Source organism: Phascolarctos cinereus, unplaced genomic scaffold (assembly GCF_003287225.1).
Source record: "Phascolarctos cinereus isolate Bilbo 61053 unplaced genomic scaffold, phaCin_HiC Scaffold_726;HRSCAF=1367, whole genome shotgun sequence".
Classification (NCBI taxonomy): Eukaryota; Metazoa; Chordata; class Mammalia; order Diprotodontia; family Phascolarctidae; genus Phascolarctos; species Phascolarctos cinereus.
Window position 1 is genome coordinate 351008656 of NW_027556098.1, and position 16065 is coordinate 351024720.

Genomic DNA, 16065 nt, shown 5'->3' on the forward strand with positions numbered 1-16065 from the left:
GGGAATAATAATAGCATCTCCCTCTCTGGGTTGCTGTGCAACCATTAGAAGATATACAAAAATGAGCTATTATTAACTACAGCAGCATCACTTATAGAGCAGTCATGTTCCAGTAGAATCTCTTTTCAATCCTCTCTATGCAGGCAGAATGAAAACACTAAGCTTAGATCATGATAGCTGCTTTGGGAGATAACCTGAGGAGAGAAAATAGGATGTTCAGAGGCCAAAATTCCCCATATTATTGCTAGGTACAGAGACAGCCTCTTCAGTGGTCAAGACCACAACTCCATTAAGCCTTATGATCATCTTTCCTGTTTTCTAACTACTTTGTCCCCCCCCCCCCAATGCCCAAGCCCTCTTCTCAAACCCTAGAGCTCTCTGACAAAATCATTTCGGGATTCTGAGGTGGGTATTTTGTCCCTAGCCTTACCTGTCATATGGGATTTCATGGATGGAGATGAAGGATCACCTGACAGAAACAAGGGTAGGCTGCAGTCCCTTCATCACAAATAATGACCAAAATTGTACCAAATTATACTTATAGATCCAAACTCCCTGATCTCTCATGGGCCTTGACAGGATCCAGTTGAGATAAGCATCTCCACAGAGACTCTTTTGCTCAGGAAAAACAACTCTAATCCCTTGAGTTATACTGTCACTAAAGCCCAGGGAGACTTAAAAAGAGCAAGGAGCCAGGGACAGCCTTCTCTGGAGACTACCTCTCAAGGGGAATTCTTGGATTTTGACTCCATTTTTTTTTTGCCACAATAATATCATCTGCATGTGAATTTAACTTTTTACATAGGACATTTAAATTTATTTTTTAATATGATCCTCATACTATTCTATCAGGAGGGAAGGAGAAGTTATATGTGTATGGGAATAAAATATGGGTTGTGTGTAAATGGGAATAAAATCTGCAAATCAGGGCCAGCCTTTCCCAGCTGTTTTTACCAAACCTCCCTTAAGACCTAAAAGATAGTATGGCTAATATGTATCTACTTACAAGGAAAATGGCAAAACCATTAGGATATCTATCCAGCCCTGTGAGAAAAGCTTCCAAATACAATTGCAAATTGAGATCTGGTATGCTAGGCCACCTTCCTTCACATTTACTGCTGTGTATTTAAGACCAATGATGAATCTTTTGTGATTCCTAATTCCTTAATCAGCCATGTTAGATATTCCTTCTGTGGTTAGCATCTCAGGATTCTCTCCCTGATCTTCATTTCTGTGTTAATCTAATCTAGAATAGATACAAAACATATATCAGAAAATTTATCCGTCCTAAAGTACCATTCTGACCAAGTCATCTCTCCCACCATCAATACACTCTAATGCCTTCCTATTATCCATGAGACAAAACACAAAATCCCTCATTTTGTGGCCAAAGTCCTTCATAGACGGCCCCTTTCTTACCCCAATCTTTTTCCATTTTATTCCCTATTACAGACTCTACAATCTAGTGACATTGGCCTAAGTGCCAGTAAAAAAAAAAAAAATGGAACCCTTAAGTTCTTACCAGCCCCAGAAATATTGGAAAGTCAGCAGGAAAGGTCTGTCTTACTGGGGTTGGTCAGCAAGGAAGCATCAGGCTGTACCCCATGGACTCAGCAGCAACACTACTATGAACTAATAGCAACATTCCACCACTGGGCAGGCCAGTAGCCTGTGCAGGCTAACAGTGAGGCTCTACCCCCAGTGTAGGCCATTAGCAAAGCCCTGAACCTAGTACTAGCAAAGAGTGAGACTCTTCTGGAGTGAACCAGCAGGGAGGCTCAGTTCCTGACAAAGGCCAGCAACAAGACCTCAGCCCTGGAACAGGCCAACAACAAGACCCTGCTCCCAGGGCCAGTCAGTAGCTTGATCCTGACCCAGGGGTCAGCCAACAGTGAGACCCCATCCCAGTGGTCAGTCCCCAGTGACAGACTCCACCCCGGGACAGGTCCTGCACCCCAAGTATGATCCGACCAGGCACCAAGACAGCAACAAGGCCCTAAGCCCCAGCAGAAGAAGCTTGGGACAATGCCATCTCCAGTCTAGAAGCTGAGCTCAACTATAACATAAAAGTACAAGTATCAATATAAGCAGGAAAAAAAAAAGCCAAAAAAAAAATCCTTACCAGAGAAAGTTACTATATGTCAAGGAGGATCAAAACACAAACTCAGAAGAGGACAAAAATGTTAAAATGGCTACACACAACACCTCAAAGGAGCATGCAAATTGGTTTCAAGCACAAAAATAATTCATGGAAGAGCTCAAAAGGATTTTAAAAAGCAAATATGAGTAGAAGAAAAATTGGGGGAAAATGAGAGTAGTACAAGTGAATCATTTTTAAAAAAGGTAACAGCTTGGTAAAAGAAGCATAAAAATGGAGAGAAATACAAACATTCCCTAAAGAACATAAATCCTTAAAAAGTAGAACTGGCATAATGGAAAAGGAAGTATAAGGGTTGACTGAAGAAAAGAATTCCTTAAAAATTAGAATTGGCCAAGTGGAAGCTACTGATTCCATGAGACCTCAGGAAACAATAAAACAAAAACAGAAGAATGAAAAAATAGAAGAAAATGTGAAATTTCTCATTAGAAAAACAACTGGTTTGGAAAATAGGTCCAGGAGAGATAATTTGAGAATTACTGGGTTACTTGAAAGCCGTGATCGAAAAAAGAATTTTGTTGTCATTTTTCAAGAAATTACCAATGAAAACTGCTCTGGTATCCTGGAACAAGTGGGCAAAATAGAAATAGAAAGACTCTACCATTAATCAACTGAAAGAGATCACACAATGAAAACTCAGGAATATCATACCAAATTCCAGAGCTCTTGGGCAAAGGAAAAAATGTTGCAAGTATCAAACAATTCAAATATCATGGTGCCACAGTCAGAATTACACAGGGTTTAGCAGCTTTCTACATTGAAAAAGTAGAAGGTTTGGAATATGATATTCTGGAAGTTAACAGAGCTAGGATTAAAACCAAGAATTACCTACCAAGTAAAATTGAATATGATTCTTCAGGGAAAAAAAATGGTCATTTAATGAAAGAGAAGACTTTCAAGCCTTCCTAATTAAAACACCAGAGCTGAATTAAAAAAAAAAATCTTCAAATACAGGACTCAAAAAAAGCATAACAAGTTAAAAAGAAAAGAGAAAACATATGAGATTCTACAAGGTTAAATTGCTTATATCCTACATAGCAAGATGATATTTACAACTCTTAAGAACTTTATCACAACCAAATGCAGAAAAGAATATTAAATGCATCCCTTGCACATAATAATTCAATAAAATTACATTCAAAAAAAGATAGGAAGGGTAGATTAAAATTAATTGAAAACTAATTAATCTAATCTTAAAGAATAAGTAGGTTGAAGAACAAATTATTGATATAATGAATAATTTCACAAAAGAGAATGACAACAATGAGACAACATACCAAAATTTATGGGATGCTGCTAAAGCAGTGCTCAGGGGAAATTTTGTATCTCCATATGCTTACATTACTAAAATAAAGAAACAGCAGATCAATCAATTGGTCATGCAACTAAAAATAATTAGAAAAAAAAGAACTATTTAAAAATCCCCAATTAAATGCTAAATTTTAAATTCTTACAACCAAAGGAGAAAATAATCAAATTAAAAGTAAGAAACATGCTACACTAATAAAATCAGATCTAAACAATTAGAAAAATAATAATTACTCAAGGAAAGGCTGAACCAATAAAATAAAAAGGACGATTCTACCTAAGTTAATCTACATATTCAGTGCCGTATGAATTAAACAACCAAAAATTGTCTTATAGAGTTAGAAAAAAATCGTAAGAAAATTCATCCCTCCAAAAAATTATCAACAATATCAAGGGAATTAATGAAAAAAAATAAAGGAAGGACCAAATGTCCTTTCTTTCTTTTTCTTCCTTCCTTTCTTTGATTCTTTTTTCTTTCCTTCTTTTCTTTCTTGTCAAATTTTCTTTGACAAAATGACTTATACGGAAATGTTTTCCATGACTGCATATGTATAACCTATATCAAATTGCTTACTTTCTAAGTTTGTGGAGGAAGCAGCGGGAGGATAGAATTTGGAACTCAAACTTCAAGGAAAGAAAAATCAATGAATGTTAAAAATTGTTTATAAATGTGATTGTAGAAAAAATATCATTTCAATAAAGTATAGCAGAAATCAGAATGGTATATATTATAAATAGCATTAGATTTGAAGTCAGGAAAGACCTAGGTTTGAATCATGTTTTGTGGTACTGAAGAGCCGTGTAAGAGTTAATAAATTTAATTTCAATCATTGCTTTAAAACACATATTATTTTTTATATTTTTAATTTATGTTTTTGCAAATTTTCTTTTTTTAAAATAAATTTATTTATTTTTGCTTTTCAATATTTACTTTCACAAGATTTCAAATTCCAAATTTTCACCCCATCTCACCCCCCCCACCCCAAGATGACATTCATTTTGAATGTCCCTTCCCTAGTCTGCCCTCTCTTCTATCTCTCCCCCCCTTCTCTTATTCCTTTCCTGTTCTATTGTACCGTAGGGCAGGATAGACTTCTGTACCCCATTTCCTGTATTTCTTATTTCCCAGTAGCATGCGAAAACATTTTTGTAAACATATGTTTTTAAAATTTAATGTTTCAAATTTTCTCCCTTCCTCTCTCCCCACCCACCCTCATTGAAAAGGGAAGCTCTCAACATAGGTTGTACAGGTACAGTTATGCAAAACACATCCATAGTAGACATGTTGTGAAAAACTCATTCTATTTCCCTTAATCCTATCCTGCCCTCCCATTTATTCTATTTTTTTTCTTTTGATCCTGTCCCTCCTCAAAAGTATTTGCTTCTGATTACCCCCTTTCCCAATCTGCCCTCCTCTCTATCATCCCCCTGCTCTCTTGTCCCCTTCTCCCCTTATTTTCCTGTAGGGTAAGACATATTTCCATACCCAATTGAATGTGTATTTTATTGCCTCCATAAGCCAAATCCTATGAGAATAAGATTCACTCATTCTCTCTCACCTTCCCCCATTTCCCCTCCACTATAAGAGACTTTCTTTTTCTGTTTTATTTTTTTGTGAGATAATTTATGCCATTCTACCTCTCCCTTTCTTCTTCTCCAAGTATAATCCTTTCTCATCTCTTAATTTTATTCTACAGACATGGCCCCCTTCATCTTCAACTCTCCCATGCCCTCTATCTATCTATATATACACATACTTATAATTTTTTTTCCTCCAAATACCCTAATACTGACAAAGGTCTCATGAGTTATAAATATCATCTTTCCATGCAGCAATGTAAACAGTTCAACCTCAATATCTCTTATGATTTTCTTTCCTATTTACCTCTTCGTGTTCCACTTGAGTCTTATTTGAAAGTCAAATTTTCTTTATCAGCTCTCCTCTTTTCATCAAGAATGCTTGAAAGTCCTCTGTTTCACTGAATGACCATTTTTTCCCCTGAAGGATTATACTCAGTTTTGCTGGGTAGGTGATTCTTGGTTGTAATCCTAACTCCTTTGCCCTCTGCAATATTATATTCCATGCCCTGCAGTCATTTAATGTAGAAGCTGCTACATCTTGTGTTATCCTGATTGTGTTTCCACAGTACTTGAAATGTTTCTTTCTGGCAGCTTGTAATATTTTCTCCTTGTCCTGGGAACTCTGGAATTTGGCTATAATATTCCTAGGAGTTTTCCTTTGGGGATCTCTTTCAGGAGGAGATTGGTGGATTCTTTCCATTTCTATATGCCCTCTGGTTCTAATATCAGGGCAGTTTTCCTTGATAATTTCTTGAAAGATGATGTCTAGGCTCTTTTTTTGATCATGGCTTTCAGATAGTCCAATAATTTTTAAATTCTCTCTCCTGGATCTATTTTCCAGGTCAGTTGTTTTTCCAATGAGATATTTCATATTGTTTTCTAATTTTTCATTCTTTTGGATGTTTTGCAGTGTCTTGATTTCTCATAAAGTCACTAGCTTCCACATGCTGTATTCTAATTTTTAAGGAAGTATTTTCTTCAGTAATCTTTTGGACTTCCTTTTCCATTTGGCCAATTTTTCTTTTTAGGGCATTCTTCTCCTCATTGGCTTTTTGGACCTCTTTTGCCATTTGGGTTAGGCTATTTTTTAAGGTGTTATTTTCTTCAGTATTTTTTTTGGGGTCTCTTTTAGCAAGCTGTTAACTTGTTTTTCATGATTTTCTTGCATCACTCTCATTTCTCTTCCCAGTTTTTCCTCTACTTCCCTTACTTGCTTCTCAAAATCCCTTTTGAGCTCTTCCAAGGCCTGAGGCTGATTCATATTTTTCTTGGAGGCTTTGGATGTAGGAGCTTTGACTTTGTTGTCTTCTTCTGGTTGTATATTTTAATCTTCTTTTTACCACAGTAAGATAATATAGTCTGACTCTTTTTGCTGCTTGCTCATGATCCTGGCCAATTACTGAGTTTTACTCTTTTAAGGTAGAAGTCTGCTTCCAATGTGTAGAATGTACTGTCCCAAGCTTTGGGGGTTTATACAGGTGTTTTCAGAGATACTTGTAGGGACCTGTAAATTGTCACTTCTTCCAAGGTGGTATGATAAGGGGCAAGGTGTTTATTCCTTTCCTGGCCTCCAACCACAAGTACTCCTTTCTGTCCTGTAACTGTGAAGAGAGTTTGCTCTCCACAGCCACTACAAGCTCCACCATGTCAGCGCTCCTTCTCACACTAGGACTGCCCCTCAGAACTGTGACCCAGATCCAAGCAAGGGCAAAGCAAGAGATTCCTGCCTCAGCACTGGCAAAGAGATCCACCTCTGATCATCCACATGCTTCCACCTCAGTCTATGTGCCAGAAGCTCAGGAGGCAGCTGCTCCTCTAGGGCCACACTCTCAGGTAAAGGAGCCGAGACCCCAAGTTCCTTTCTCAGCACCGCAGAAACAGACTTTTCCCACTGACCTTCTAAGTTGTCTTTGGCATTAGTGAGTTGAGGAGTCTGGAAACCTCCACAGCTGCCGGTGATTCAGTTCTCTGAGGCCTGCTACAGGTTAGCTGTGGCTTGTGGGCCCACGCCACCCTGCGCTCCTCTGTCAGCCGTGCGCTGTATACCTTTCTGACCAATCATTCAGGTTGTCTTGGGCTGGAAATTTGTTTCACTCTGTTTTTTGTGGGTTCTTCTGCTTTAGAATTTGTTTAGAGAGATTTTTTATGAGTATTTGGAGGGGTTTGGGGGAGAGCTCGAGCAAGTCACTGGTTTCACTCCGCTATATTGGCTCTGCTTTAAAACGTATATTAAAAAGTTCCTATATTAACTTTCTCTAGTTTATTATGAGGATCCAATGAGAAAATTCATAAAGTAATACTTTGTGGAGTTTAAAGCATTATGTAAATATCGCTTGTACAGTTGGTGGTAAGCTAAGTAAGAAGCCTTAGAGATATCAAGGAAATGTTTCACGCAAAAATAGGCATGATAAAAGACAAAATAATGGTAGGGACTTAACAGAAGCATAAAAAGTTAACAAGAGGTGGTGACAATACACAAAAGAAATATACAAGAAAGATCTTAATATCATTGATAACCACATGATGTGGTTACTTACTAGAAACATAATGAAGTCAAGTGGGCATTAGAAAACATTTAGTACAAAAATGCTATTGGAAGTGATGGAATCCTAGTTAAATCATTTAAAACCTTAAAAGAGGATGCCTATTAAAATAACTGTATTTAATATGCCAGCAAATCTGGAAAACTCAACTGTAGCTACTAGATTGGAAAAGATCCATTATACCTCTATCCTAAATAGGAGAAATGCAAAGGAATTTTCAAATTATTAATTAATTGCACTCATTTCAGATTCCATCAAGGTTATGTTTAAGATTTAGGATAGGCTTCAACAATATGTGAACTAAGAATCACTAGAAGAGCAGGCTGGTTTTTGAAGAGGCAGAGTAATTAGAGACCAAATTGCTAATGTTCACTGGATTATGGAGAAAGCAAGGGAATTCCAGGGAGAAAAAAAAATCTTCTGATCCACTGACAGCACTAAAGCCTTTGACTGTGTGGGTCACAACAAAATGTGGTAAGTCTTCAAAGAGATGGGACAACCAGTTCATCTAACTTGTCTCTTGAGGAAATTTTATATAGGTCAAGAAGCAAGTTAGAACCAGACATGGATTGGTTTGACTGACTGATTTCAGAATGGGAAAGAAGTACGACAATGCTGTATACTGTCATCTAGTTTATTTAACTCATATGCAGAGTACATCATGCAAAATGCCAGGCTGGGTGAATCAAAAGGCAGAATTAAGGTTTGTAGGAGAAATGTTAACAATCCCAGATAAGCAGATGATGTCACTCTGATGGCAGAAAGTGAAGAAGATTTAAGTAGCCTCCTGATAAGGATGAAAGAAGAGACAGTAAAAACTTGCTTTAAGCTTAACATCAAAAAAGCAAGTGATCCCATCACTTCCTGGTAAATAGATGGAGAAGAAATGGAATCAGTGTTAGATTTTATATTTTTGGCCTTGAAGACACTTTAGATGGTGACTGCTATCACAAAATTAAAAAATTCCTGCTCCTTGGAAGTAAATCTATGGCAAATCTGGATAGCATAGTGAAAAGGAGAGACATCACCTTGCTGACAATGGTCTATGTAGTCAAAGCTATGTTTTTTACAGTAGCAATGTATGCCTGTGAGAGTTGGATTATAATGGAAGCTGAGTGCCTTAGAATCAATATTTTCAAATTGTAGTTGTGGGGAAAACTTTCAAGAGTTCCTTGGACAGCAAGGAGATCAAATTAGTCAATACTTATATAAATTAATTTAGGTTATTTATTGGAAGGCCAAATACTGAAGAAAGGATTAAATACTTTGACCATATAATGAGAATATGAGACTCACTGGAAAAGATGCTGGAAAAGATTGAAGGCAAAAGGAAAAGGGGGCAGCAGAGAGGATAATATGGATAGATAGAATTATGAAAGCAATGAATAAGAGCTTGGATAGACTTCAGGAGATAGTGAAAGATAGAAATACCAGGAAAGCTATAGTCCAAGGGGTCATGAAGAGTTGGACATGACTGAACAACTCAACAATAACAACAAGTATACCTAAAAAGGTATAGTAAACAAGTATTTTGCTAGATTCTTCTAAATACAGTAAAATTAGTTAAAATTGATAATGAAGTGGACAAAAAAACTGCTTTTACTTAACAAAGTAGATTTTATTGAGAGTAGCTACATTATAGGAACAAAAATGGCAATGCAGACACTCAGTAATTAATTTCTTTACAAATATGTTTTATTTATTCCATTACATATTTTGCAAGTAAATGCATTTTCTAATCATTCATGTTTTAAAACTTTCAATTCCAAATTTTCTTCCTCTTCACCTTCACTCCTTGAGAACCAAAATGGTAGAATAGAGGCCGCAGTCCAGCTGATCTCTTTCCAAATTCCCCATCATAAAACAACTTTAAGATTCTCCTTCAAATCAAATTCTGGAGTGTGGTAGCAAACAAAAGGTCAGGGTGAGAAATTTTTCAAGCCCAAGATAAATTAGGAAATTGAAATGAGAACTCTATGACACCAGGGTAGCTGCCAGCTTAAAGTGCATATGGTGGGAACATTAGCAGGGGGTTTTGGAGGTAACTGTAATAGATGCCACAACAGCTTCTGGAACTCTCCTCCTAATTCCAGGACACAGAGGAACAGTAGTGCTTGGGGTTGAAGGGAGCAGGGACCTCATCACAGTCCAAAGGCCAAAAGGAATAATAGTACTTGTGGTTGCAGAGGAGCAGGGAGCCATACTAAGTAAAGATCATGGTGTAGACCAAGATAACAGAGACCATCCTTTCCCCAGATCAAAATATCTTGGAAACACTGAAAACTCACAAACCCCCAGAAGTAGCTCTGAAAACACCAGCACAAAAAATGTGAAGCTTGAGACAGTGGCCACCTACTCCCCAAGCTGAACAAAGCTTGACTTTAACATAAAGTTCAATGTCAAGAAATAGGCTGATAAATGATGGGGGGAAATAGACCATATAAAGCTACTATGATGACAGGGAAAATCAAGACACAAACTCAGAAGAAGACAAGAATATGAAAACAGCTAAAACAAAGCATCAAGGTGGAAAAATGCAAATTGGACACAAGCTGAACAAGAATTCTTAGAAGAACTAAGTAAAGTGATAAGAATGGTGGAGGGAAAATTGGGGAGAAAATGAGAATGATGTGAGAAAATTAGGAAGAGATTTAACAGCTTTGTTAAAGAGGTACAAAAATTGCTGAAGGAAAAGTCTCCTAAAAAAAGGAGAATTGATCAATGGAAAAAGAAGTATAAAATCTTACTGAAGAAAATAGTTCTCAAAAATAAAAATTGGGCAGCTGGAAGTGAATGACTCCACAAGACAGTGAGAAACAACAATATAAAGTCAAAGGAATGAAAAAACAATAGAAGAAAATGTAACATACCTCATTGAGAGAAGAACTGACCTGGAAAATGGAACAAGCAGAGATGATTTAAAAAAATAGTTGTACTGCCTAAAAGCCATGATCAAAAAAGACAGCATAAGCCTCATATTTAAAGTAACTATAAAAGAATACTTCCTGCATAACTTAGAATAAAAGAGTAAACTAGACTTTGAAAGAACACACTGATTATCTCCTAAAAGATATCTCAAAAGGAAAACACACAAGAATATTACAGACAACTTCCAGTGTTCCCAAGTAAAGGAGAAAATATTATAAGCAGCCAAAAAGAATCAATTCAAATATCATGAAGACACAGTTAGGACTACATTTGATTTAGCAGCTTCTAAACTGTACACAAATTCTGAAAGACCTGACCACTGTGATCAATGACCCAATGATCCAAGACAGCTTTGAAAGATTCATAACAAGGGGTCGGAGCCAAGATGGCAGAGTGAAAGCAGTGACTTGCTTGAGCTCTCCTCCAAACCCCTGCAAATACTCAAAAAAACAGCTCTAAACAAATTCTAAAGCAGAAGAACCCACAAAAAGACAGAGTGAAACAAATTTCTAGCCCAAGACAACCTGGATGATTGATCAGAAAGGCGTATCTTGCCGGGCTGGGAGAGCAGCGCAGCATGGCATGGGCGCGCAGACCGCCCCGAACCTGGAGCAGGCCTCAGAGTACTGAATCATGGGCAGCTGTGGAGGTTTCCAGACTCCTCAATCCACAAATGCCAAAGACAACTTAGAAGGTCAGTGGGAAAAGTCTATTTCTGCGGTGCTGAGAAAGGAAGGCATGGTTTCAGCTCCATTCCCCAAGAGAGTGGCACTGGGGGAGCAGCTGCTTCCTGAGCATCCTGCACACAGACTGAGGGGGAATCCAGTGGATGATCAGAGAGGGATTGCAGGGATCTCTTTGCCAGTGCTGAGGCAGGAATCTCTTGCTTTGCCCTTTCTTGGATCTGGGTCACAGTTCTGGGTGGCGGTCCTGGTGTGAGGAGGGGTGCTGACATGGTGGAGCTTGTAGTGGCTGTGGAGAGCAAACTCTCTTCACAGTTACAGGACAGAAAGGAGTACTTGTGGTTAGAGGCCAGGAAAGGAATAAACACCTTGCCCCTTATCATACCACCTTGGAAGAAGTGACAATTTACAGATCCCTACAAGTATCTCTGAAAATACCTGTATAAACCCCCAAAGCTTGGGACAGTACATTCTACACATTGGAAGCAGACTTCTACCTTAAGAAAGAGCGTGAAAGTCATGTAATTGGCCAGGATCTTGAGCAAGCAGTACAAAAAGAGTCAGACTATATTATCTTACTCTGGTTAAAAAGAAGATTAAAATATACAACCAGAAGAAGACAACAAAGTCAAAGCTCCTACATCCAAAGCCTCCAAGAAAAATATGAATCAGCCTCAGGCCTTGGAAGAGCTCAAAAGGGATTTTGAGAAGCAAGTAAGGGAAGTAGAGGAAAACCTGGGAAGAGAAATGAGAGTGATGCAAGAAAATCATGAAAAACAAGTTAATAGCTTGCTAAAAGAGACCCAAAAAAATACTGAAGAAAATAACACCTTAGAAAATAGCCTAACCCAAAGGGCATAAGAGGTCCAAAGAGCCAATGAGGAAAAAAATGCCCTAAAAAGAAAAATTGGCCAAATGGAAAAGGAAGTCCAAAACATTACTGAAGAAAATACTTCCTTAAAAATTAGAATAGAACAATTTGAAGACAGTGACTTTATGTGAAATCAAGACACAGTAGAACAAATCCAAAAGAATGAAAAATTAGAAAACAATGTGAAATATCTCATTGGAAAAACAACTGACCTGGAAAATAGATCCAGGAGATAGAATTTAAAAATTATTGGACTATCTGAAAGCCATGATCAAAAAAAGAGCCTAGACATCATCTTTCAAGAAATTATCAAGGAAAACTGCCCTGATATAGTAGAACCAGAGGGCATATAGAAATGGAAAGAATCCACAGATCTCTTCCTGAAAGTGATCCCCAAAGGAAAACTCCTAGGAATATGATAGCCAAATTCCATAGTTCCTAGGTCAGGGAGAAAATATTACAAGTTGCCAGAAGGAAACAGTTCAAGTACTGTGGAAACACAATCAGGATAACACAAGATTCAGCAGCTTCTACATTAAAGGACCACAGGGCATGGAATATAATATTGCAGAGGGAAAAGGAGACAGGATCACAACCAAGAATTACATACCCAGCAAAACTGAGTATAATCCTTCAGAAGAAAAAATTGACATTCAGTGAAATACAGGACTTTCAAACGTGCTTGATGAAAAGACCAGAGCTGAATAGAAAATTTGACTTTCAAATACAGGACTCAAGTGGAACATGAAGAGGTAAACAGGAAAGAGAAATCATAAGAGACTTATTAAGATTGAACTGTTTACATTCCTGCATGGAAAGATGATATTTATAACTCATGAGACCTTTGTCAGTAAGATTAAGGGGTCATATCTGGAGAATAAAATTAAGGTATGAGAGAGTATTATACTCGGAGAAGAAGAAAGGGAGAGATAGAATGGGGTAAATTATCTCACAAAAAAAACGGAAAAGAAAAGTCTCTTACAGAAAAGAAAAGTGAGAGGGAATGAGTGAATCTTATTCTCTTAGGATTTGGCTTAAGGAGGGAATAACATACACTTTCAATTGGGTATGGAAGGGGACAAGAGAAAAGGGGGATGATAGAGAGGATGGCAGATTGGGAAAGGGGGTAATCAGAAGCAAATACTTCTGAGGAGGGACAGGGTCAAAAGAAAGAATAGAATAAATGGGAGGATTAAGGGAAATAGAGTTAGTTTTTCACAACATGTCTACTATGGACGTGTTTTGCATAACTGCATATGTACAACCTATATTAAGTTGCCTGCCTTTTCAATGAGGGTGGGTGGGGAGGGAGGAAGACAGAGAAAATTTGAAGCTAAAATTTTAAAAACGTGTTTAAAAAGAAATGTTTTCACATGGTACTGGGAAATAAGAAATATAGGAAATGGAGTACAGAGGTCTGTCCTGCCCTACAGGAAAATAGAAGGGGAAGGGGATAAGAGAAGGGGAGAGAGATAGAAGAGAGGACAGACTAGGGGAAGGGATATTCAGAATGCATGACATCTTGGGGTGGGGGATGGGGGAGATCGGGTGAAAATTTGGAATGACTAAAAATATATGAATTTATATTAAAAAAAAAGACACGACGAAAAATATTATCCTCCACCATAAAGAGAACTGATAAACTCTGAGCACAAATTCAAATATAACTTCACTTTATTTTTCTTGCTTTTATTTTTACAACATAGCTAATGTGGAAATAAGTTTTTCCTGATTTCATATCTATTATAGATATATTGCTTTGCATTCTCAATGGGTGGGGGAGGGGTTGGAGAAAGGGAAAAAAACTTGAGACTCAAAATTTAAAAAAAGTTAATAATAAATAATATTTAATGGGGGAACAATAACACACAAAGAAGGCAAAAAATGGGGGATAATGAGACCAGGGACTACTTAGCATGGAGGCATCTTATTTTATGTAGCTGAAACCAAACAGAGCAGTAGATGCAGAGTGGAATGAACCAAAGTCCAGTTCCTTTTCTCTATAAAAGAAGATATTGGTAGGAGTTTGGTACTCCACTTTTTGGGCCTTCAATCAGAGGGACAAGAATACAATGAAATATTATTCTATCATTAAAAAATAGCAACTATTGGAGACATGGGAAATTTTCCTGACTTTTTTTTTTGGGGGGGAGGTTGCCTTCTCTTTTCTTCCAATATGATTCTATATTTATCTGCTGCTGTCTCCATAGAAGTCTTTAATATAAATTCAATTTTTAGACACTTTTTAAGCTTTTCCTTTCATATTCCTGTTTTTTTTTCTCTGCTGATCAGACTTCAGGTAGGTCTATTTGTGTCTTGTCTTTTCATTTCTCTAAAACTATGTTTTAAGGGAAATTACTTTTGTACTCTGTGTCTTCATGAAGATATGCATGGAGCTGTCAGGGTAATATCTCAGTCAAGTGAGATACAGAGAAGTGACCTTAACCTCATCTTGCTCATCTATTTCCTCCACTCTTCCTCATTCTCATCAACAAGCTTAAATTATGAATACTCAACTAAATGAGATTACATATGTGAAATGCTTTGCATTATTATTCAATTGCATTTGGTGAAACATTATACAGCAACTAACAAATTCATTCTCTGTTTTCAGTCATCGCCTATGATGATTTAGGAATTTGTATGGAAAGGTCATACAAGAAGCTCAAATACATCACACCCTAATAGAAAAGCGTCTTTGGGTATTCTTGTGTCTCTCCTTAGTGACTTGTCATGTGAATTGGAAAACGTTATACAGAGAACAAGGACTCCACTTCTTTCCCTACTTGCAAACTGCCTTGGCATCAAATTCACACAATTCACTTTTTTCCAGCAGTTGATTCTCAGTGATAAGATTGGGGCAGCACTTTCAGCCTCATTGTCTTCTGTCTACTGTTCCCTTATTATTGGATATGCTTCATAAAGGGAAAAAGGGAAGGAGCAGGAAGATAGGGAAATATCTCACTTGTGCTGTATTTCATTAGGAAAACTAATCCAAGTTTTCCTTAGGGTCGATTTAAAACTCAGCTGTATGAAAATGGTGAATACATATTATACAGCATATCTCCCTTTTTTTACATTATTCAGCTTGTCATGAAATAGCAGGACTGCCTGGCAATCAAAGTTCACCATGAGTGAGAAGATCATAAGTTCTTTCTTTATCTCAGCTCTAGGGTTAGGGTGTTTCTGTTGTTGTCTCTGATGATATTGAAATAATATTCAGACAACCTTTATCCTCAATGTCCCTAGAACATGATCTCTAATCTTTTTAGTCCTGACTCCATAAACAATGGGGTTAAGGAAGGGAGGCACTAGCAACTACATATTAGCAATACAAATGTGGACATGTGGGGGCACATTGAAGCCAAAGCGATAAGTCAGGAAGGTGAAACCAGCTGTGGAGTAGAAGACAAGGATGACACAAACATGGGAGCCACATGTTCCCAAGGCTTTAAGTCTGGCCTCATGGGATGGGAGATGAAACACAGCACAAAGAATGAGGACATAGGAGATGGCAATGAAAGAGGCATCACAGTAGCCAAAGACACCAGCCATGGTGATGCTGTAACCCTTGGCAGCACCTGCATCTGCACATGCAAGTTTGACCAAAGCCATGAACTCATGGTAACTGTGTACAATTATTCGAGTTTGACAGTAGGGCAGCTGCTTAACCAGGATAGGATGTGGGGAGAAAAAGACCATACCTCGAAGTACCATGGCAACACCTATCTTGGTAATGTGGATATGGGTAAGGACATTTGTATGGTGCAGTGGGTTGCAAATGGCCACATAGTGGTAAAAGGCCATTGCTAAGAAGAAGCCAGATTCCATGGCTGTGAAACTATGGATGAAGAACATCTGAGATACCTTTTATCTTCTTTGGAGAATGGGGGAAAAAAGGGAAGTAGGGGAATAAACATTTACTTAGCATCTACTACAAGCCAGGAACTGTGATAAGCACTTGACAGATATGATTGACTACAAACTGACTGC

General features: G+C 37.7%; 1 pseudogene; it reads right to left on the reverse strand.

Moving 5' to 3' along the window:
* Positions 1–15291: 15291 nt before the first annotated feature.
* On the reverse strand, positions 15292–15930 carry LOC110195093 (olfactory receptor 52P1-like; annotated as a pseudogene).
* Positions 15931–16065: the final 135 nt, after the last annotated feature.